The sequence below is a fragment of the Hemicordylus capensis genome, chromosome 4 (genome assembly GCF_027244095.1).
Source record: "Hemicordylus capensis ecotype Gifberg chromosome 4, rHemCap1.1.pri, whole genome shotgun sequence".
In the NCBI taxonomy this organism is placed as follows: domain Eukaryota; kingdom Metazoa; phylum Chordata; class Lepidosauria; order Squamata; family Cordylidae; genus Hemicordylus; species Hemicordylus capensis.
The window spans coordinates 40,733,156-40,758,265 of NC_069660.1; the positions used below are offsets into that span (position 1 = coordinate 40,733,156).

At 41.8% G+C, this 25,110-nt stretch overlaps 1 protein-coding gene across 19 annotated transcripts in view; it reads left to right on the forward strand.

Annotated features, from left to right (window-relative positions):
- PTPRT (protein tyrosine phosphatase receptor type T) overlaps positions 1–25,110 on the forward strand; it is a 938,880-nt gene that overhangs the window by 171,313 nt on the left and 742,457 nt on the right. The window contains exon 1 of one of the 19 annotated variants that reach the window (XM_053243906.1): positions 11,609–11,631. The exons of the other annotated variants lie outside the window; for them this stretch is intronic. The gene's annotated coding sequence lies outside the window, so the exon portion shown is untranslated. Of the gene's footprint in view, positions 1–11,608; positions 11,632–25,110 lie in introns of those variants that run through there. 19 annotated transcript variants of the gene reach the window in all.

Here is a 25,110-nt window from a genome sequence, read left to right on the forward strand (position 1 = left end):
CTCTTATCAGTGTTGTCACTTTGTGAAATGCTGGTCCATGACATCCAGTGCAGGTACACACTACTGGTTTTTATATACATTCTCTATTCAGATCAACTGACCAGAACATCTATATCAAATTCACCGTATCAGTAATGTTTCATAAAGTCAGCTGTTGCCTACTGGAACTGTTGAAACAAAACTGAAGTTGGTTCCCAAAGAAACATATTTAATATTTAAGAAGTTAGCCTATTATTGTATTCTATCTAGTAAACTTGTATGTTTTATTGTTGAGATGTTTGTCTCAGTGAGGATCCTATAGAGAGTGTGGAGGATGGAGTCGAGAAGGAGAAGGAGAAAATGGAGTTGTTTCTGAATAAACCCTTAGTTAAATCTACATAAGCTTACTTTTTGTTTATTTTTATTTTATTTTATTATATTATGTGTTTTCAATATTGTAGGTTAATATTTTAACTGTGTAATTTTTATAGCCTTGTTTTAGTTTTTGTGTGAACCTCCTTGGGGTTGTTTTAATGAAAGGCAGTATACAAATTTAACAATTAAAATATATATATTATTATTAATGAATATTTATATACTGCTCTTCAACCAAAGTTCCCAAAGTAGTTTACACAGAAAAATAAAAAAGACATAAAAAAGATGGTCCCCTGTTTCCAAAGGGCTGACAATCTAAAAAGAAACATGGCAGATAACAGCACCAGCTACTGGAAGGATGCTGTGCTGGGGTTAGATAGGGCCAGTTGCTCTATGTTTCCGAATAAAGCCCTATAAAGCCCTGAATGGCTTAGGTCCAGGATATTTAAGAGACCGTCTTCTTTGTCATGAACGCTGTCACCCATTAAAATAATCTAGGGAGGGCTGGTTACAGCTGCTGCTTGATCTTCTGGTGGTGACTTGGGGCCGGGCCTTCTCTGTGGCTGCCCCAGGGCTTTGGAATGCTCTCCCTGTCAAAACAAGAGCTTCTCCAGCTCTTTTTAAAAAGACCCTTAGGACACATCTGTTTCCCCAGGCTTTTAATTAAAATATAAACTGTTTAATTGTTTTGTTCTACGAAATTGTTTTAATTCTTTTACTCTGTGAATTGTTTTTAATCTGTAAAACTGTTTTAATTTTTTTTATTTTATGATGTAATTTTGACTCTGTACATCGCCTAGAGATTTATATATCAGGCGGTATATAAATATGATAGATAAATAACCAGGCTGAATTAATGGCCAATTCTAAAGTGTGTCTAATCTGACCATTTGTTTCCATGCTGGCCACTAGAGGCCACTGTGCTGTCTGTCTTAAATGCCTGAAGTTTCTTCTGCTATTAGATGCACATAGAGAAGTTCCTTTTAGCTGACAGTATTCAAAGCAGAAAGCTATGTAACCTTCTTAGCTGGATATTGCTTGGCAACAGACCAGTATCGAAAGGCTAGATTAATAGGATACCAAGTTACTGATATGTACTTCTCCAGTGAATTAGAAGCTTAAGAGCCTCTGCAAATCTTGCAATTACAAATTTGGGTTTATGACAGTTTTGAACAGTTGTTTCTAACTAACTGTAAACAGAAATGTTAATGAGGGGGGGATACATGAACAGACACACACACACACCCCTCTTAAGTATCATTACTGTCAGAAAGTAGGCTAACCAATATTTTTTAGAACTGACCATGGTTCACCATGTGTGTTAAAGGTTTTCCAGTTTCATAGACTACTTTCTCCAGCATGGTGTTAAATATATGGAAATAAATTCAAGAGGGGGGGGGGAAACGTGTGTTAAGGTCATGATAATGAGACCTGTCTGCAATTCAGTTTAAGATGGTGGTGGAGGAAGCCTCCTGCAAACTAAATAGGTTAAGAGTTAATCCGAAGGACTATGGCTAACACAGTAGTGTATGCTGTGATACACAACTATTAATGGAGACTTCTCATTTGAAAACAGAAAAATTAGCAGCTTTGAGAATGTAGCTCTTGTCCTAATCAGAACTTGCTGGCCCATGGAAAGCAGAGAACAAAAGATGTGATAGCCCTTTACATTAGCAATGTAATATATTAAGGTTGTGATTGCATGCACACTTACTTGTGAGTAACCCCCACTGAATACAATGGAACTTGTGAATAAAGATGCATAAGGATGTAAGGTACAGATTGACCAAACTGGGTAGTGTTACATTCTCTTAATGGCAGGAGGGCTGGATACAGTTCCTCATTAGCCAACATCTGGATGGTATCAGTGTTCCCTCTAAGGTATGCACACATGCATGCACTCACACATTTTTATATGTCCGCTCAGTTAATTTTAGTTCCCTCTCAGGTTGAATTGGGAAGGTCCCATTCTGAATGCACATCTGCACACATTGCCTTGATACTGCTGCCCGGAACAAAGCACATTTCGCACACAGATGAAAAAGATTAGAGAGAACAGTGGATGGTATAAACTTAACTGTCTTTCTCTATTATTTCCATAATTCCCCTTAATTTTAACATGTTCAGGAACTATTGTAGTATCAATCAGGGATGCCCATGAATTGCTTTGGGCACATCCCAGGGGCAAGGGGTTGTCTTAAATAAATCGAGGTGTCAAGTTGCCACTGCCCATCGTGGTGGTGTTGCAATCGAAGTTAGTCCATGCCTGTGGCAGTCCGTGCCGCTGGCCCATTTAATTTGACACGGTGACGGTATCCCATTGCCGTGGTGCTTTAAAGGAGCCAGTGGCATGGACTGCTGCTGGAACAGACTAACTTCGATTGCAACAGCACCAAATGGGGCAGCATGAGGTGGCAGCGGCTTGACAGAGGGGCAGGTAGGATTTGCCTGCCTCCATTTAAAGCAACCCCTTGCTCCTTGCTGAAATGTTATGGTGGATGGATGGCCAGGAAGTCAGCAGGGAGTTTTGGCAGTAGGGAGCCGAATTGTTCCCGGCTAGTATCAATATGCTATGATTTAGCTTTACATGGGTTGTCAGCTATACAAACAGGATAGGTTGTTCATAAGGATTTCTGATGGTGTAGAACAGGGTTTCTCAATGTGTGGGTCCCCAGATGTTATTGGACTTCAACTCCCATAATCCCCAGCCCCAGTGGCCTTTGGTTGGGAATTATGGGAGTTGAAGTCTAATTACATCCGGGGACCCACACGTTGAGAATCCCTGGTGTAGAAGATGCAGAAATGTATATGAATACAATCGTCTCTCGCCAATTGCAGTTCTCCCAATTACTGATTTGAGTATCCATGACTGGAATTTTTTTTTAATTTGGTGGATTTTGGGGGGGATTTCTGAGGGTTTGGGAGTGATTTGGGGGGTTGGGGGCAATTTATGGGGGTCTGTGGGCAATTTTCCGGGGGTCAGGGGGCGATTCTATCTATTTTTACCTTATTTTCAGTCTTTCTGCAACCATAATTCCCCTAACCCCCTGTTTGCCATTGGCTTCATTGGCTTGTCTACTGTGAATGCACCGATCATGAGGTTTTCTGGGAACAGAACCCTTGTGGTTGGCGAAGACAACTGTATGATGATTATTTATATACCACTTTTCAACAAAAGTTTCAATGGCGGTTTCTATAGATAGAAATATAAATAAATGCATTTTAAATTGCTGGTTGTTTACCCTCGGCTGATATGCATCTCCCACAGAGTAGGGTTTTTATTTGAAAGATATGCTTCTTTGGTGGGGGTGGGGGCAGAATTCTAAGTCTAAGTCAAGGGATATCCAAAACATTTGGATTAGAAGTCTGGATAAACAGGACTGTTGTTTACATACACCTACATTTACACTGGGTCACATAGGCAGGGAATTATAGTGAAATCCAATAACCAGCATATTTTTACAGGCATTAATGATGAGCATGTATATCTCTCTACATACAGGTGTGGTCTATCTAGTCTAATATCCTGTCTACAGTGACAGTGATCTGACAGTAGATCAATATGCTTCAGGAAATTTTAGTCGCACACAGTACTGCAGCTGATATTACTGTCTTTCATGATATTATACTTCCATATATGAATCTTTTCACATGTGTAACAAGAATTTAGAAAATAACAGGTTGTTTTATGTGATTCAGTGATACTCTTCAATACTTTTCAATGCTTCAGTGATACTCTTCAATACTTCAGTGATAATCTTCAATACTAGGATAATCTTTTTATCCTAGCTTTTAATGATATCCAGTTTTAATATTATCTAATTTTAATCTGTTTTAGTTTTAGTTTTTGATTTTGATTTTGACGTTAATTTTAATTTATTTTTTATTTTAGTGTAAACCAGCCTGAGCCACTTTAGAAAGGGTGGCATATTGAATGAATGAATGAATGAATGAATGAATGAATGAATAACTGTTGTGGCTAGTTGCCATCATAAGCTGTGTTAGCTGCAGAAGGGCAGCCAGATCTGCAGCTAATTTACCATCCAAACTTGAAATATATAGTAGTCATTCTCACAACCGGGCAGGCTGCAGGGAAGGCTGCAGACAGTATCTGAGGATCTTCTGGGCAAGTGGATTGCATGCCCAGATGGTCTGCTGCTGCCCCAGGGAGCATGGAACATCCGGGCCATCCCACAATATATCACACAAGTGTGCAGTGAAACATAGGAACACAGAAAGCTGCCATATACTGAGTCAGACCATTGGTACATCTCACTCTGTATTGTCTACACAGACTGGCAATGGCTTCTTCAAGGTTGCAGGCAGGAATCTCTCTCAGCCCTGTCTTGGAGATGCCAGGGTGGGAGATGCCACTGTGGGAATCCCCCCACAAATGGGTAGGAGTCCATCAGTGCCTCAGCACTAATTTCCCCCTGCACTTTTGTATCACCCAAACTAGGACATTTGCTCCAGTGATTCTGTTTGCTTACTGCTTAGATGATTATAATTGCAATCTGATGATTACAATTGCAATTTGTTATGTAGCTGATGATAAAACTAAGATGTCCTCCCAGTAAATATTTGCTTTTTAAGCTCAAGTTTTGGTGGTTGCTGATGACACTGCAGTTTCCTGGAACCATCCAATTCCTTTAAAATCTAAAGGATACAGAAGCCTGCCACAATGAAAATCGTTCTGCTGTAGTCCATTTAGGGAACAACCTTTAAAATCAATGCCACAACTAACACATAGGAGTAAGTAAAACCTGATGAAAAGTAGTGTCGCTCAGTGTTACTAACCTCTGCATGAATATTGTTCTTGTAGGCCTACAGGAATGTAGCATGCTAAGACACAAGACAGATAGCTATGTCTTAATTTATTCATCCTCTTAAGAATCTCATTAAGAAAGGATGAAGATGATGAAGAAAACACTACACAGGAAAACTTGCTAGAACAAAACATGATCCTGTTTTGGATCATAAATAAATAATTTATTTTGTTACCTTTATATCCTGCTCATCCTCCAAAGAGCTCAGAATGGTGTACGTGGTTATGTTTATCCTCACAACAACCCTGTGTGGTAGATGAGACTGAGATATAAGTGATCAGCCCAGAGACACCCAGTGAGTTTCATGGCGGAAGGGGGATTTGAACTAGGGTGTCCCCAGTCCTAGTCTAGTAGTCTAATATAGTGTGGTTAAAGTGCTGATATACAGGTGGAGCAGAAGAGGAGATGTGAATGAATTGAAGGAGCTAAGAACTGCAGAAAACTGTTTATGTTCAATTGCTCTGTACAAAATTCAGAAACAAAACGAGAATCGTGGAGAATTCCTAATAAATTGGTTGCACTTTGGTAACAGAATTGAGTAATTAATAATTCCAAAAACTGTGGAGAAATTTGGGTTAGGAGAACTTTTCAAGCATTACTACTTTTAGAAAAGTCACATGTAAGACTGTTCATATGGTGAAACAAACAAGGATGCACTTATCACATGTATTAGATTAGAGAGATTTATTTGGGTAATAATATCAGCGAATATCACATTTATTGTTGAATCACACCTTTCTTTGAAAAAATCAAAGTGACTTGAATAATGAAAATTAAAACAAGAATTTACTTATACAACAGTATAAAAGACAATGGAAGAGTATTGCCAGACAACAAAAACAGAAAGAATTTTTAAAACCAAACATCTCACACATTTGGAGAGAATTCCATATGGATAAACTGGGTTTTTGATAGGTACTAAAACATTCCCAAAGAGGTAGGAATATCCATAGGCTGGGACGACCAGCAAGAAGGCCTCTCTCTCATGGCCATCCAACATACACAGATGATGAGTTATGTATGTGCTTTGTCCATTGATTGATTAAGTACCATCAAGTCGGTGTCGACTCTTAGCAACCACATGGATAGATTCTCTCCAGGATGATCTGTCTTCAACTTGGCCTTTAAGGTCTCTCAGTGGTGCATTCATTGCTGTCGTAATCAACTCCATCTACCTTGCTGCTGGTTGTCCTCTTCTCTTTCCTTCAACTTTCCCCAGCATTATAGGCTTCTCAATGGAGATGGGTCTTCGCATAATGTGTCCAAAGTATGATAGTTTGAGCCTGGTCATTTGTGCCTCGAGTGAACATTCTAGATTGATTTGTTCTATGATCCATTTGTTTGTTTTCCTGGTTGTCCATGTTATCCGCAAAAGTTTTCTCCAGCACCAAAGTTCAAAAGCGTCAATACTTTTTCTATCTTGCTTCTTCAAACTCCAGCTTTCACATCCATAGAGTGTCACAGGGAAAACCATTTTCCGGACGATTATAATCTTTGTAGGTGTAGACACATTTAATTAATTAATTAATTAATTAATTAATTAATTCAATTTTTATACCACCCTTCCGAAATGGCTCAGGGCGGTTTATGATTAAAACAGAAACTATTAAAACCAATAACAATTAAAACAGAAATATAAATATAAACACCAATTAACAATTACGGTATCTAAATATCCTTTCCAAGGCCTTCCTTGCAATCCTACTATGTGCTAGTCTGCGGCATATTTCTTGACTGCTGGATCTTTTACTGTTGATGGTCAATCCTAAATGGCTTTGTCTGTATGGCTTTGTCTGTATGGAAGTATTAAGGTTCCTATAGAAATAGAAAGTTGTATATTAAATGGTTAATACTAATCATATTCCTTTGCTGACTGGTGCATAGACTAGGAGGTCATTCACACAAACAAAAACTGTTCTACCTTGGTTTGGGAGCTGTGTGTGCTCCCAATTTTCGATTTTGTGGAAGCAAGGTGAGAGGAAAATCTGTGTAGAAGTGATTGTGTGGAAACAAGGTAGGAGGAAAATCTACCCAGGTTTCCCTCCTACCTTGCTTAGTCACAGTCACTTCTATTTAGGTTTTCCTCTTACATTGCTTCCACACAACCGAAATTTGGGAGCACACACAGCCCCCAAACCCAGACAGAGCAGTTTTTGATATGTATGGATGACCTCTAGATGTGCATCTTGTAGCCCAGTGTAGACTACTACCGTTTCCCCCCGAAAATAAGACAGTGTCTTATATTAATTTTAGCCCCAAAAAATGCACTAGGGCAATTAGCGGTACATCAGAAATTACTGCTAGGTCTTACTTTCAGGGTAGGTCTTATTTTCGGGGAAACAGGGTATGTAGACTATTTCTGCCATTTCATTTTTCAGCCATTTGCTTTTCTTCAAAGTCCAAACAAATCCCTAAACTGCAGAAATTTAGAGGTGCACCTGAACGACAGAGTTCTATTGTTTAATATTACCTGGTGTGCTTCAAGCATGGAAACTGTTGTCTTCAGAGTGTAGAAGAGAGCTCTTCCAACAGGTGAATTGTTAAGCCGACAGAGGGAAAAGTTGCTGCATCCAATCCCTCCCCTTCCCCGGAGATCCAGGCTTTGTTTTCTCCCTGTTTCTTTCCAGCTGATGCTTGGAGCTGCAGGTGCTGTGTAGCAGCTCAGTGCACTTCTTTGGCAACAGCTACAGTCCCAATGAAAGTTTTACTGTCATTCTTTTTCTTCTCATCCTGTTATTACATGGATGATGTCCCTGCAGCCATCTTGATGACAACAGCTGGTGGTTTAAAATTTTTATCAGGCCTTTGGTAATTAACACTCAAGGATCTATGGATATTTAGGTTCTATACAAATGAAGTAACAGATGTTTGATCTTCAGTGGGGGTGGGGGTAGAAGGAGGGGGAAATATTGAATGAGTTAATGCTGTGAGGCTTGGAGAGCAGAATTCTCTCCCTCACAACTGTACTTGGGGCACATCTGTGAGAATAATTCACTCATTCTGTTGTCCCAAATAGTCTGTGCATTTGTGTTACAGGGTAGATAAAAATGATGATAGGAGGGTGCAGTTGTGATATGATAGCTTAGGCCCTGGATATTTAAGATAATGTCATCTTGGCTATGAGCCCCATTGCCCATTGAGATCATCTGGAGAGGTCTGTCTGAAGTTGCCACCAGCTCATCTGGTCACGACACAGGGATGGGCCTTCTCTGTTGCTGTGGCAAGACTCTGGAATACGCTCCCTGCTGAAATAAGAGGGGGGCCCATCCCTGGGATCTATGACATTTTTAAAAAAATCATTAGAGACTTTTATTTTTTCACCCAAGCTTTTACACCTGACTGAGTTTTAAATTGTTCTCAGGTTTTCATTTTTGTCTTAATTTGTTTTATGTTGTTGCAAACTGCCCAGAGATGGAAGTTTGGGGCAATCTAAAAATTTGATAAATAGATAAATATTTACAGAAGTGCAGTGTTGTCTGGCCTTTCTCATCTTAATTTCTAGAAAAGACAGTAGGCCCATTCACACTTTATGTTCAACACTCATACGATGAGTGTACAGTGCATGCAGGTACAGATACTGCACAGGTTTTCTCATTCACATGTTATGCTTTACACAGGTACAGAAACACACTTCCTATCTGTACCATGCATTTGAAGGGCCTGTATCCAGGTTAACTTTTGAAATAAACACAGGTAGAGTCATTCACACAAACATGTATACGAGTGTACAGATATCTGTACACCCATACAGCATAATGAATTAATTGGGCTAGTGACTGACACCCTTGCTCATTAGTAATGAATCGGCTTAGTATCATCCTTACTCACTGTGTGCATGCAGTGGATGTGTTCCAGCTTTTGCATGGGTGCAAAATTTGCAAGCCTTCTGTTTCCCCAGAAGCAGTCTGTGCAATACATAGACATGTCCGTCCGGGCCATGCCACCCTCAGGGACATATTTGTGCATTGCATAGAGCACTTCTGGGGGAATGGCAGACTGGTGAAAATCCCCCCCAACCCATGAGCACCCACAATATAGAAGCAGAAGTGCATCTGGGGTGTGTGTGTGTGTGTGTGTGTGTATATATATGTGTGTGTGTGTGTGTGTGTGTGTGTGTGTGTGTGTGTGTGTATATATATGAATGAATGAATGATTTGATTTATATACCACCTTTCCAAAATGGCTCAGGGCGGTTTACAATTAAAACAAACCAATAAAACAATAAAGAGCTAAAAACAAATTAAAAACAATATAACAATTAATAATTTAAAAACATTTTAAAACAACAATTAAACAATTACAGTGATTAAAATCCCCCAAATCGGGTTAGAATATTAAAACACATTTAAAAACCCTGGAAAGCCAGGCCAAACGAATACGTTTTAAGGACTCTCCTGAAGGCTAATAGAGAATTCTCATTCCACAGCCCCGGAGCAGCTATAGAGAAGGCCCACCTCCGAGTCGCCACCAGACGAGCTGGTGGTAACTGGAGAGGAACCTCCTCAGATGACCTTAATGTGCGGTGGGGATCATGCAAAAGAAGGCGCTCTCAGGCCTAAGCCGTTCAGGGCTTTAAAGATAATAACCAGCACTTTGTATTTTTCCCAGAAACATATTGGCAGCCAGTGCAATTGTTTCAGAATAGGCGTAATATGGTCTCTCCGGGTTGCCCCAGAGACCAATCTGGCTGCCGCATTCTGAACTAATTGAAGTTTCTGAACTACATACAAAGGCAGCCCCAAGTAGAGCACATTGCAATCGTCAATCCGGGAGGTTACCAGCTGGTGCACCACTGTTTTGAGGTCATCCTCCTCAAGGAATGAGCGCAGATGTCAAATCAGCCAAAGCTGATAGAAAGCACTCCTGGCCATGGCCTCCACCTGAGAAACCAGGGTGAGGCCTGGGTCCAGGAGTACTCCCAAGCTGTGCACCTGCTCCTTCTGCGGGAGTGTAACCCCATCCAGAACAGGAAGATCTAACTCACTCCTCAGATTTTGAGCCCCCACAATGAGTACCTCCATCTTGCTTGGATTCAGCTTCAATTTGTTATCTCTCATCCATCCCATTACTGCCTGTAGGAAGGCATTTAGAGAATGAGTGCCATTTCCTGAAGATGAAAGGGAGAAGTAGATTTGGGTGTCATCGGTATACTGATAACACCCAGCACTAAATCTCCTGATGACCTCACCCAGCAGTTTCATGTAGATATTGAAAAGTGTTGGTGACAGAGTGGAGCCCTGAGGGACTCCATATAACAGCTCCTGCTTTGAGGAGTGACTGTCACCAAGCTCCACCATCTGGGATCTACCCAAGAGCTAGGAACGGAACCACTGCAAAGCAGTGCCCCCTATTCCCAACTCCCCCAGGCAACCCAGAAGGATACCATGGTCGATGGTATTGAATGCCGCCGAGAGATCCAAGAGGACCAACAGAGTCACACACTCTCTGTCAATTCCCCGGTAACAGTCATCCATCAGGCCGTCCAAGGCTGTCTCAACTCCATAACCCATTCTAAAGCCAGTTTGAAATGGGTCTAGATAATCAGTTTCGTCCAAAACCGCCTAGAGCTGGTTAGCCACCACCTTCTCGATTACCTTGCCCAGCCAGGGGAGATTGGAGATTGGCCTATAACTATCCATCGCTGAGGGATCCAGGGAAGGCTTCTTAAGAAGCAGTGTAACTATTGCCTCCTTCAAACAGGGAGGCACCCTACCCTCCCTCAGCGATGCATTTATGATATTAACTAGGCCATCTCCAACAATCTCTCTGCTAGATCGAAGCAGCCAGGTTGGGCAAGGATCCAGAGAACAAGTGGTAGGCCGTACTGCTCCAAGCAGCTTGTCCACATCATCAGGAGTCACAGATAGAAACTGATCCAACCTAACACTGCAAGAGGGATCGCAGGATACCTCCCTCACGGACCCTGCAGAAATAGTGGAGTCCAAGTCGGCCCGAATACAGGCGGTTTTATCCGCAAAGAACCCACTAAAGGCATTACAGCAGAGGATCTCCAGGAGCTGATTTGAGGCAGAAGGAGCAGACATTATACTCCTCCCCACCCAGGATAACTCTGCCGTACGTGAACCCGCAGACACAATGCACACTGACCAAAAACACTTTTTTACTGCGTGCATTGCCATTGCGTAGGTCTTCAAATGGGTTCTATGCTGCATCCTGTCAGATTCGAGCCGAGTTCTCCTCCACTTGCGTTCCAGTCACCTACCAAGCCGCTTCATCCCCCACAACTCCTCCGTGTACCAGGGAGCCATCTTAGAAGCAGGCCTGGAGGAATGTTTAGGAGCAATAATATCTACTACCCTGGTGAATTCTCTTTTCCAGGTTTCCACCAGGGCATCGACAGAATCACCGGCTATGCCAACATCGAAACCCTCCAAGGCCTTTTGGAAACCTGCTGGGTCCAGCAGCCTTTTTGGGCGGACCATCCTAACAGGTCCATCACCCCTGCAGGGGTGGGTTGTGACCGTGATACTAACCTTAACCAGGTAGTGGCCCGTCCATGACAATGGGGTAACCACCGGATCCCCCACCCACGGAACACCCCCCTGATCCAAACAGAAGACCAAATCCAGTGTGTGGCCAGCAACATGAGTTGGTTAAAAAATTAATTGGGATAGGCCCATAGTTGTCATGGCCGCTTTGAACTCCTGAGCCGCACCAGACAAGGCAGTCCCAAAGTGGATATTGAAGTCCCCCACCACCAAGAGCCTGGGAGACTCAAACACCAACTCCGCGACCAGCTCCGTCAGCTCAGTTAGGGAGTCAGTTTGGCAGCGGGGTGAGTGGTACACCAACAGAATCCCCAAACTATCCCTAGTTCCCAGCCTCAGAAATACACACTCAATATAAGTCAACTGTCTCACAGAGGCCCTGGTAATGGAGATAGTGTTTTTATGAACCACAGCCACTCCACACACACCCCTCCCTACGTCCCCTAACCTGCTCCACAACAGAGTAACCTGGAGGGAGAAGCTGAGCCCACACTGGGCTACTTGCCTCCCTCAACCAGGTCTCAGTTATACATGCCAGATCAGCTCCCTCATCCATGATATATGTTTCTTTTAATGCATGCAGAGTTAGTCAGGATGTCATCCAGTATGACTTGCAGCTGGAATCATGAGACAGGGTCTGAGGTTATTTAAAATGTGGTGGCAGAGATAGAAGTCCACAGCCTTTTATCATCAGAGTAGACTGATACAGTTAGTTACCACTGACACTTCATATAAAGTGAATTTGGGGGCTCAGGCTGCACAAGGAATCTCAAGGAGAGTTCAAATAATTTCAATATGAAATCTCAAAATTACATTTTTTGATTTTGTACATTCTCTGATACTAGATGCAAAGGAAGACAGGGCTCATGTACCTTTAATAGTTTATTTGGGACTTATTATGATGTATAGCCCACCCAATCCAGAGCAACTGGTGGACAAACTGCTACACTTGGAATAAAATTTGTGGCAAAAGAGAATAGTTTCAGGGCCCAGAACCTGCCTGCAAACCACAGTTGCCATTGCCTAGGTAATCCCTTATGCTTCCCAACATGGCAGTTCCATCATATCCTGATGTGGTTGAGGACTGGTTTTAAGAGCCTGCACAGTTTCCCTCAGCAATGGAAACCTCATTTAGCTGGAACCACTTGTTGGGATGGGGGAAGGGAATGTGAAATAGATGTAGGTGGTTTCTTTTGAGCTTTGCATCTGAACATCCCCCTCATTTATTAGAGCAATTTGCCCCAAGGCAACCCAGCTAAGAATTCCAGGATATGTTAAACAGCACATGAGGTTCTGCATGAGCAGAACCCAAAGTTTGTGATGCCCTGTTAAGTTCTAAGAAGATAAAATGGAGATACATTTGCTACACTTTGAACCCCGAGCATGATGCTGATAGGAGGAAAGCAGTTGCAACAATGTGGGAAATAAAGCAAACATTAGAGAGTGATGTATGATCAGCATAGTCAACCTTTTGCTCATATAGTACAGTAAGTACTTTTGTTGTTGTTGTTGTTGTTGCATAGAACAAAAGTGTGATGAGAAATGGACACAATCCTCCAGATGAGGTCTGACTAGTGCTGAATAAAGTGGAAATGTTACATCTCATAACTAAGAAACTGATTATAAGAAGTAATAGTTCTGCTTTATTTCACATTTATTTGTAATGTTCTGGAATGAAAAAAAAATCAGGACAATACTAGATGCTATGTATTATTTTTCCTTGTTAGAAATCAATAAGAAATGCTTGAGTAGTCGATTTCTGCAGCAAGTGGCTTTGTTGAGCCACAGTCAAATCTATAGATAATGACACATCTTCTTGACCACATCTGTTCATTTCGTGCCGTGGGCTCTGCTTCAATAGAAAATATAAATGACGATGACAATGGAAAGTAGGTTGTAGAACCTCATTATTTTAGGGGCAATTGAGCTCCATTAGTTCTTTACTTAGGTTTGGATTTTTCTCTTCCAAAGATATCTGTTTTAATAACAACACTGTAAAAAAAAAAAAATAGTTTCAACCAGTGGCACACTTGGATGGGAATCAAATAGTAAAGTTGAAATGGAACAGATTGGAAGCCATCTGATGCCCTGGCTAATTTCCTTCCCAGTTAGGAATGTTAATGAAGTTTGATGCTGGTAAATGCTATTCTTGAGCTTAACATGAAAAGCAGGGACTTCCTAGTTCCAGCCAAAATTCAGTACGGCAAATATTTTGAGATGGTTAATTATCAATCAACCTTTACTCCCACCAAAAAAAAAAGCTAGCCATCTCGTAGCATTCATATTTGTTCTATGGCTTTGCAACTAGGTCTCAAACCTAGAGTTGCCAGTTGATTCTATATATAGATGTAGATACTTCTCTGGTATTGTCCTTTTCAATTCAATGGAGAAGAGCCCCATGCATGTATGAAAGTAACTACAGTCATCCCTTGCCTATCACAGTTTTCCCAATTATGTCTTTGAGTATCCGTGCCTGGGAAATTGTGTGACTGCCCTCACCACCCGCAACCTGAGTATTTGGCATTTTTTAATTTAAAAAAGGGGTTTTTTTGTAATTTGGGGGGTCAAGGGGTCATTTCCAGGGGTTTGGGGTGACTTTGGGGGGTCTTGGGAAGAAGCTCATCACTTAAGAAAGGGAGAATGGGATTTGGGGGAGGCTCTATTAACACAGCTGTGTAAGAATTTTATACAGTTTTCTAACATATTAGGAGTGTTCCCATGATCCCTGCCTTGTACTCAGTGAATGCGTGAGGTGGGAGCTGTCTTTTGCTTGGTGGCTACATCCCCCAACAGGCGCACATTTGGAATGTGTAAAGAAGGGGTCCTACAGGCATACAACTTTTCAACTCTAGCCAGAACCTTGATTATGTTTGTGCACAAGGCTCTTTTGTAATGCATGCTGAATGTACAGTGCATTGGACATGGCTGGGGAGTACAATTCCCTCATCATGCATTGACTGAACACAGATTTACCATGCATGTGCAGGTGAATCCTGTCAGTAGCACTGGCTTCTATCATACCTGGGATCCCACTGTCCTTTATTGTTATGGTGCTTGTAGCTCCCAGCTGCTGCCAGTTGGATGCCACATTCTATTGACTATGCATAGGAAATACCAGCAGGAGGCAGAAGTTCTGAAACTTGTTATTCTTGAGTGAGCAGCACAAATGCAGAAATAGGTTGTCTCTCCCATTTTTTCTTTTCCAAAATGTGGCATCAGTACCTTGCTACCACCTCCTACAAAAGCCCTTTGGGAAGGGAGAGAAACCAGTCCTCTTTTCCTCTCACAATGTCTCAGTGTACAAAAGGTGATGTGGATTTGCTCCCATTAGGTTTTTTGCAGAAGGCTGCAACAAACGATGCAACATTTTCTGTGGAGAAGCCTAGCTTGCAGTAAAGGAAACCCCTCCTTCCCTTCTGCTCTCTGAAAAAGCCTGACTCACAACCACCTTTCCTTCCTACCACTTTTCTGTAGAAGAAAGAAGGCATAGTCCATTTTCTTTCTGTTTGGATTTTGCAGTAGGCAGCATGGTGTACTAGTTCCATCTGCAATTTCAGCACAAGGGCAAAGATCCCTTGTTACTAGTTTTTTGCTAATGCCACAGGATTCAGTAAAGGGAGTGTTTGGTGGTGACCACAAATAATAGGTTTTGCACATAAATGGGCTGAAGGCAGGTATGTAAGAGAACATTTTACGTAGCCCTTGAAGATCCAAGGGGACCCACCTGGGCTTTAGGTTTGTCCCCATGAGGTAAAAAAATGAGGGTAAAATTTTGCATCATGTTTGAAAATGTTTATGATAACTTTTCCGTGTATTTTGGCAAATCCTGATCTTGTGAGATTTCTGGAGCCCATCAGAGAAATGTTACAACAGAAAAGAAACATTCTGAGTAGTGAACTCCTGTACAAGCTGGTGCAGGTGGGATGGGGACAGAGAACTTATACAGGAAACTCTGAGACATACACCCGCCCCCCTTTCCATGAATCAGTGGCAGCTGGTGGTGATTGGGACAGAGGGATGGAGCAGAAGGCAGAGTATACCTTTAATTCCTGGTAGAAGCTTATTTTACCATGTACCATGTATAGCCAGGAAAACAAACAAATGGATCATAGAACAAATCAATCCAGATTTTTCACTCGAGGCACAAATGACCAGGCTCAAATTATCATACTTCGGACACATTATGCGAAAACCCAGCTCCCTTGAGAAGTCCATAATGCTGGGGGGGAAAGTCGAAGGAAAGAGAAGAAGGAGACAACCAGCAGAAAGGTGGATGGGCTCGATTACTGCAGCAATAAATGCACCACTGAGAGACCGTAAAGGCCAAGATGAAGGCAGATCATCCTGGAGAGAATCTATCTATATGGTCGCTAAGAGTTGATACCGACTTGACGGCACTTAATCAATCAAAACCTTCTGGCATATCATGCAGCCAACGAGCCATGTGCTACACCCTTGCTGCTCTGCTGGTTAGTACCAGGCACGTAACAATGATAGGGCAAGGGGAGACAGTTGTCTGGGGGCCCCACTGCCTGGAGGGGCACCCCAGGGGCACCTCACGTGACTCCCCATTGCCCCCTGCCCAGCCCCATAGCCTCTCAGCCACTTGCCCTCTTCGCCGTCTCTCCTGCTTGTTCTGCTGGCCCGCAATGGAAGCAGCAGCCCAGCTGCCAAGAGCTGCTTTTCTCCCGCCTCTCAGCTGATCGGCGGGTGGGCGGGGCTTCCACGGAGGCCTCCGTGTAGGCGCAGTGAAGCCTGAACTCGAGTAGGGCCCAAGCCAGCCAGGAAGGAGGAGGCAGCCAGAGTGTTCTCTGCAGCAGAAGACCCCTTGCTGCCCTGCTTAACCCAGACCAGCATTTGCCAGGTAGAGTGTGAACTCCTTTTTGTGGTTACCTTTCCCGCCCCCCCCCATATATAGGGATCTGCTTGCCATAGGGCTTGGATATGGGGGGGGGAGGGACCGAGAAGTCTCTGAATATTTATTTTGAAACAGCTTGGAAATTTTGCTGACTTAAAAAAAACTATCTAAAAAGTCCTATAAGTGGCTTGTTTCATGGCAGAAAATTGCAAAAACTTCTGGAACAGTATTTTATTAATTTTATTCATTCATTCATTCATTTATAAATGCACTTATGTTCAAGTTGTTTTGCAACCCAGAAGGTCTGAGTGAGAACTGTGAAGCATGTCTTGTGCTTTTATTTTATTTTATTTTTCTTGTGTGTGAACTGCTCCCCAATAACTTGCAGGGACTTCAGGGTAAATCTGGCCAACATGTGAATGCAGCACCTCCATTCCAGAGGAGATGTGTCTTAAAGGGCTTTAAAAGCCTCCTGTGAAAAACCTCCTGCAATCAAACTTGACTGAATTTGTTCAGAATTCTGAGAAAACAAACATAGGCTCACCCTGCATGGTTGAAAGTCTCCTTTGCTAATCTGCAGCAAGGGGCCCATTTTAATAATTCATCTTTCTAGTGTGTTCTAGGCATTAAAAGTAATACAAATGTATAGTACTCAGTGTATATCACTATATATTGTGACGTGTGTGTGTGTATTCAGTGAAATGTATTTGCAGGCAGCATACTTATTTTGGAATATCAGACTTAAATCCTTGGGGGCCTGGGGTGAGCGGAGGCCCTGGACTTTGGGGGGGGGCATTTTAAAATCTTGTCTCTGGGCCCACTCCAACCTTGCTACGCCCCTGGTTAGTACACATGCACGGTGGCCTTTTGAGGGGCCAGCACTGATACTGGGAGGCAGAGGAGAAGCTTTTACTGGGAGTTAAAAGTGTACTCCACCTTCTGCACCTCCCTGCCCCTGCCTTTGCTGTGAAGGTAAGAAGAGGTTTGTTTTTCTTTCCCAAGAGTTGGGATTTTGCAGAAAACCTGGCCAGGAAGTGGGGTATGTCATTGCGGACAGGAGTTGCTAGACAAGAACAAAGGTGCCTCATCAGGCCTAGTGAGATGCTTTCCTTCTTCCTTGGTTGGAAAAGTGAGGTTTTTCTTTTTAATTAGCCACATTGTATTTGGGTATCTGCAATGATAGCCTCTGCCTTTACAGTATCCAAGTTTTGGATTTTCATTAATCCCTGCTCTTTCTATTATTGTAAGTTCATAAACACAAGTTTAATTTAGTTTTAATTCAACAAAGCTAAAAAGAGTCAAGTGCAAAGATGAGCACAAGGGGGGAATTAGATTAAAATAAGTTTGAGGCTATTAGGTTTGTCATTGCTGTAAATGAACCTGTGTTTGTATTGAGTGTGGTGATTAAAGTGTACAGTCGCGATGTTTAGTGTTATCTTAACAGTACCAGAAATGCAAAACGAAACCCGTGAACAACCTTGAACAGTAGGCAAAGCCCCTTTAAAAGGGGCTTAGACAAAAGTCATGGAAGAAAGGTCTATCAGTGGCTACCAGTCTGGTGGCTATGTGCCACTGCCAGCCTCAGAGGCAAGATGCCACTAAATACCAGTTGCAAGGGAGCAATAGCAGGAGAGGAGGCAAGCCCTCACCTCCTGCCTGTGGGCTTTTCGGAGGCATCTGTTGGACCACTGTGTGAAACAGGATGCTGGACTAGATGGGCCTTAAGCCTGATACAGCAGGGCTGTTCGTATGTTCATATGAACCCACAAATTCATGTCAAATCTCACTATAAGCAAAATATTCATGGTAACTAAGTGAGATTTATTTATTTTGTTTTATTTTATTTTGCACAGAAGAACTTGGCAGGATGCTTCTGTATAAAATGCACCAGAGGATGCACAAGAACTGCAATATCCTAGGCTTGATTTTGATGTGATATGAGTCACAAGTAAAGATCTTTCATGTGATCATTCCATATGGCTCCCACTCATTTTAAATGCTCACCACATGAAAACAAGTTTGGCATGGGGGATAGTGTTGGACTAGGAGTGGGGAGACGTAGGTTCTCCACTTGGTCGTAAAGCTCACTGGGTGACATTGGACTACCTACTATCTTTCAGCCTATAACTATCTCACAACCTGCCTTGCAAGCTTGCTGTGAGGATAAAATGGAGGTGAAGAGAAACTTGAATGCTACCCTTGGAAGGAGGACACAATAGAATTGTACTTTAATGTTAATGTGCTTGGCCATACACATTAGTTGCTCTGCTGACACTGCACACACATGACCCACACATGTGGGAACAGCATTTAAATGTATACCAGGTATTCTCAACCTGTTGTACTCCATATATTGCTGAACTACAACACCTATCATCCCCAGCCATAATAAATTGTAGCTGGGGATGATGGGAGTTGCATTTCAGCAACATCTGGAGTATCACTGGTTGGAAACCTCCTGATTTAAACAATTTAAATTAAAACATTTTAACAAGATGGGAACCTGATGGAATGTTTACTTGACTAAATGACTACCTGTGGTTCATACTGGATCTAAATTTGTCTCATGTTGACCCTTAGGCACCTAGAGAAAAGGATTGTTGTTGTTGTTGTTGTTGTTGTTTACACAGTCAGACAGGTGTTATTCACTGGTTTGTTTTATCCAGACATCGAGTCCTTCCTAAGGACCTGGGATGGCTGAATTTTATTATCAATGTTGTTGCTTTTATTATAGATATCGTCGCAGAATATAGGCTGTTCCCAGTAAAGCTGCTTTTTGTAATTGGCTGATGGTGATTTCTGTGGCCCCTATGGTGTTGAGGTGCTCTTCAAGGTCTTTTGGAACTGCACCCAGGGCACCAATTACCACTGGGATTATTTGGGTCTTTTTCTGCCACAGCCTTTCAATTTCAATTTGTAGATCTTTGTATTTTGTGATTTTTTCTATTTCTTTTTCTTCTATTCTGCTATCCCCTGGTATTGCTGTGTCGATTATTTTGACATGTTTTTCTTTCTTCTCGACTACAGTTATATCTGGTGTATTGTGTGGCAAATGTTTGTCTGTTTGTAGTCAGAAGTCCCATAATATTTTTGCATCTTCATTTTCTACAACTTTTTCAATTTTATGGTCCCACCAATTTTTGGCTACAGGTAGCTTGTATTTTTTGCAGCTGCGAGGGAGGTATAGCCTATCTACATCTACATATCTACTATCTACATTATTATTTTACACAGTCAGACAGGTGTTATTGACTGGTTTGTTTTATGCAGACATCGAGTCCTTCCCAAGGACCTGGGATGCCAGAATTTTAATGTCAATGTTGTTGCTGCTGTTATAGATATCGTTGCAGAATATAGGCTGTTCCCAGTAAAGCTGCTTTTTGTAATTGGCTGATGGTGATTTCTGTGGCCCCTATGGTGTTGAGGTGCTCTTCAAGGTCTTTTGGAACTGCACCCAGGGCGCCAATTACCACTGGGATGATTTCGGTCTTTTCCTGCCACAGCCTTTCAATTTCAATTTGTAGATCTTTGTATTAGGTGATTTTTTCTATTTCTTTTTCTTCTATTCTGCTATCCCCTGGTATGCTATGTCGATTATTTTTACTTGTTTTTCTTTCTTCTTGACTACAGTTATATCTGGTGTATTGTGTGGCAGATGTTTGTCTGTTTGTAGTCGGAAGTCCCATAATATTTTTACATCTTCATTTTCTTCAACTTTTTCAATTTTATGGTCCCACCAATCTTTGGCTACAGGTAGCTTGTATTTTTTGCAGATGTTCCAGTGTATCATCCCTGCTACTTTGTCATGCCTTTGTTTGTAGTCAGTCTGTGCAATCTTTTTACAACAGCTGATTAGGTGGTCCACGGTTTCATCTGCTTCTTTACAAAGGCGGCACTTGCTGTTTGTGGTGCATTTTTCGACTTTTGCTCTTATTGCATTTGTTCTTAGTGCCTGTTCTTGTGCAGCCAGTATTAAACCCTCTGTTTCTTTCTTCAAGTTGCCATTCTTAAGCCATTGCCAGGTCTCGGTGATGTTCTGATTTTCCACTTATATTGTGCAAATATTGACCATGCAGTGGCTTATTTTTCCATTTTTCTGCTCGGTTCTTGACTTGTTCTTTCTTGTAGGCCTGCTTTGTTTCATTGGTGTTGAATAGTTTTGCATTATTGACCATTTGAAGTGCATCTTCTTCACTGTCCTTGATATATTCTTCAAGGCCTCTTTTCTCCTCCTCTACTGTTTGATGGACTTGCAGCATTCCTCTTCCACCCAAGCTGCAAGGGAGGTATTGCCTATCGACATCACTGCCGGGGTGCAGAGCATGATTGATGGTCATGATTTTCCTTGTCTTACGATCTAGAGTCTCTAGCTCTGCCTGGGTCCAGTCTATTATTCCTGCAGTGTATCTGATAACAAGTATAGCCCAGGTGTTTATGGCTTGTATGGTGTTCCCGCCATTGAGTTTGGACTTGAGGATTTTTCTAACTCTCCTGATGTATTCACTTCCAATTTTTCTTTTAACTTCAGTGTGTGCGATGTTATCAGCCTGGAGAATGCCCAAGTATTTGTAAGGTTCTTTCTCTTCCAGGTTCTTGATCTTGCTTCCATTGGGCAGTTCTATTCCTTCTGTTTTTGTTATTTTCCCTCTGTTCATTATTAATGCAGCACACTTGTCTAGTCCAAACTCCATTGCTATATCACTACTGAATATACGGACAGTGTTTAGCAGTGATTCGATTTCTGACTGGGACTTTCCATACAACTTCAGATCGTACATGTACAGCAGGTGGTTGATTTGACTTGATGTTTTAGATGTTTGGTATCCGAGGCCTGTTTTGTTGAATATTTGTGATAGTGGGGTCATGGCGATTACAAACAACAGAGGGGACAGTGAGTCCCCTTGGAAAATACTTCTTCTAATTCTAACCCATCCAAGTGTCTCACCATTGATTGTTAACTGTGTACTCCACATGCTCATTGCTTTTTAAAATAAATATCTGAATGTTTTTGCTGACACCAGTTGTTTCTAAACATTTTAGTATCCATGTGTGGGGCAATGAATCGAAGGCTTTCTTGCAGTCAATCCATTCAACACTTAGATTGGTTTTTCTTCTCTTGCAATTTTCTAAAATCATTTTGTCAATCAGCAGCTGGTCTTTTGTGCCTCTGGTGTTCGGGCAATTTCCTTTCTGTTCAACTGGAAGCTGTTTGTTAGTTAATAAGTGTTGCATCACTTTATCTGCTATTATTCCAGTTAATAATTTGAACATGCAGATAGCCTATCTACATATCTATTATCTTTATTATTATTATTATTATTATTATTATTATTATTAATTTGATTTCTATACCACCCTTCCAAAATGGCTCAGGGTGGTTTACACAGAGAAATAATAAATAAATAAGATAGATCCCTGTCCCCAAAGGGCTCACATTCTAAAAAGGAACACAAGATAGACACCAGCAACAGTCACTGGAGGTACTGTGCTGGGGGTGGATAGGGCCAGTTACTCTCCCCCTGCTAAATAAAGAGAAAGACTATGGTGAAAGGTGCCTCTTTGCCCAGAATGAATCCTGTTGTGTAATGCTGAATGGGCAATTTTATTTTTTCATCAGCAGTAAGAATAAGTTCCATTTCAGTGCAATGCCTATGTTAACTAAAACTTAGAGCTTTCATGTCAGCTCTACTTTCTTCAGGGCTTTTCTTTGAATCTTGGCTTATTACCAGTTAGTTTGGGGTTTCAATTACATTTATTAAATCAGTTGCATCTGGATACGTTTAAGCATTCTGAGCATTCTTACACTCCACGTTTCTATGTGGCATTTATTTCCCATTGTAAATATGTTATGAAAGTAAAACCATTCCTATCAATAGAAAATATCTAAAGATCCTGAGGCCATAAGCCCACTAATTTCTTAACCTTATGAGCATACTTGCCTTCAGTTTGCTCCTGCTGTGTACAGAATGGATTGAGTGAAAGCAGACGTGGGAAGCAGCTAGATGAAGGCATTAAGCCATGGCTGTGGCATGCCTGATACACATTCAGAAAGTTAGGCTGACATTGAAAGCCAAGCAGAGGTATTGCCAGGCTACTCCACCCCGCCCTGCCCCTTGTGTTAGTGTGGTAGATTGCAGCTGATTTTTATTTGGTTCTTCAGTCTTGAAAATGATGGACTTAATGTTCCATTCATAGGCTTTGCTGTTAAAATTGCATTTGACATTAGGTTTCCCTTTAAATGGATTTCATCAACATAATTATTACACCACTTTATTACAGTAATAAAGCAACTCCAGGGGGCCACTGCTGGGGAGGTAATTGCAGGAACCAAGGCACTCTTGTACTGGCACATCCCCTCTGGCGGCTCTCCTGTGTTCACAGACAGCATGGTGTATTTCTGTTTTTCAATGTGCCAGTAAAGGAAGCTATTACTCCTCATACTGCATAGGCCCTTCAAGTAGAAATTCAAATACCTAGAAAACACATGTAGTTATTTGAATTGAAGCATGAAAAAGGATGACCCACTAGACACTTTGCCCTACTTTTGTTTCAGAAAGGACACACACACACACACACACACACACACACACACACACACACACACACACACACCATCTTTACAGACAGTGCCATAAGCAGTTTTCTGTACTTGGGAAAGAAAAAGGTTGTTCTTGGATTTTCGAGTACCGGGAGCAATTAACTTTCATTCTCCTTTCCTTTGCCTTCAGCCAACTCACTTTTTAAAAAGTGTGTATAAAATGTAAGAGAATATACTCTGAGCAAGAGGGAGAACACACACAATGCAGGATGAGTGATATTCCTCTGGCCCACCTCTGGGTGTTCCTAGAATCCAAGAGGACAAAGATAGGTTTGATTGATTGATTGATTGATGTTGGGTTCAGTGTTCTCTCTAATTTATTTAATCTGTGTGTGGAATGAGTTTTGTTCTGGGCTGCAGTATCAAGGCAGTGTGTGCACATGTGCATACAGATGGGGCCTTCCTGATTCAATCTGGGTGGGATCTAAAATTAATGGACTGGACATCAAAAAACTTGTGAGCACACACATGTGTGCACACCTTAAAGGGAACACTGGTTGGGTTTGTTTTCATCAGCCTCTTTCACAAGGACTCAGGGTCACTTACATGAAAAGCAATAGGCTTAAAACTACTGCTGGTCAGAACCTCTGCACCCCGCCCCCCATTTTGCAGCCCCATTCTCATGCTGCAAAAGTGGGAGACATTTTGGTTATTTTACAGGGCCTGTTATTTTATGGGGACTGGGCGTGATTGAGGGGGGAGATTTCATCTCTGGCAGCAGTGCTTTTTCCTGATAGTTGCCAGCTGGCAGCTCCCCACAGAATCCCTTGGAATGATGTTGTTATCCAGTATCCTTCTGATGAGCATTCTGGGAAAAGGAATAGCAGCTGGTAGCTGAAGGGACAAAAGTGAGACCCTTTGACATTCCATACCTTGACAATTTCAAGTTGAAGGTTCTCAGCTGAGAACCTTCAGATCAGTTAAAAGATTCATGGTATATCAGGTGCATACCATTTTTGCTAGTGCTGCAGCTCAAGTTTGAAATTGGGAAAGCTGGTCTTAAATTGTTTGGAATTTCTAGACTAGTTATGAGCCAAGCCCAAACATATCAGTAGTTCAGGCACAGCTCAAAATTTGTTCTGCCCTAGCATCAGTCCCTTCCTTGATCCAATGACACCCACTGCCACATCCACTACTACCAAATAACAGGAAATCACACACACATATACATACACAAAGACACACACACACACACACACACACACCCTGAAACCAGTCAGCATGGCTTTGTTCTCCTCACCACCAGAATCATGCTGATTAGCACCATTGTGGGTTGGTGTGCAAATATTGCCACCTCAGTGATGTATCCAGGCTCATTATCACTGCTATGAATGGCTTCTGCTACAGTTGTGGCTATTTCCAATTTGGGGCACTGTGGTCCTAATTCCTTTTATTCTGAATTTTCCATTCAGGATTGTTGCACCTGCCCAATTAATTCCTCACTGCCAACATCCTGATTCTTTGTCAAGAAAAGCAAAACAAAACAAAGGGAGGCATAATTGTTATTGCCTACTGTAAAAGAGACTTTTCAGATTCCTAGCGGTACAGTAAACGTCTTCTTTGCCATGAGGCCCACCATCTGCTAAGATCATCTGGAGAGGTTCGCCTGTGGATTCTGCCAACCCATCTGGCGGCTACTCAGGAACAGGCTTTCTCTGTTGCTGCCCCTGGACTTTGGAATGTGCTCCCTGTTGAAATAAGAGCCTCCCCAACTTTGGCAACTTTTAAAAAGGCACTGAAGAAACATTTATTCACCCAGGCTTTTAATTAGATTTATAATTTTGAAATTTTTAATACTGGGTTTTAAATGCTTTTAATGCTTTAAATTATTTTAATTGTAAACCGCCCCGAGACGCAAGTTTTGCATGGTATAGAAATATTTTAAAAGAAGGAAAGAAAAGTTCCCTCATGCGTCTAACTGAATTGGTCCTAACTTCTTGTTCTCACAGGCTGTGGCCTTCCCAT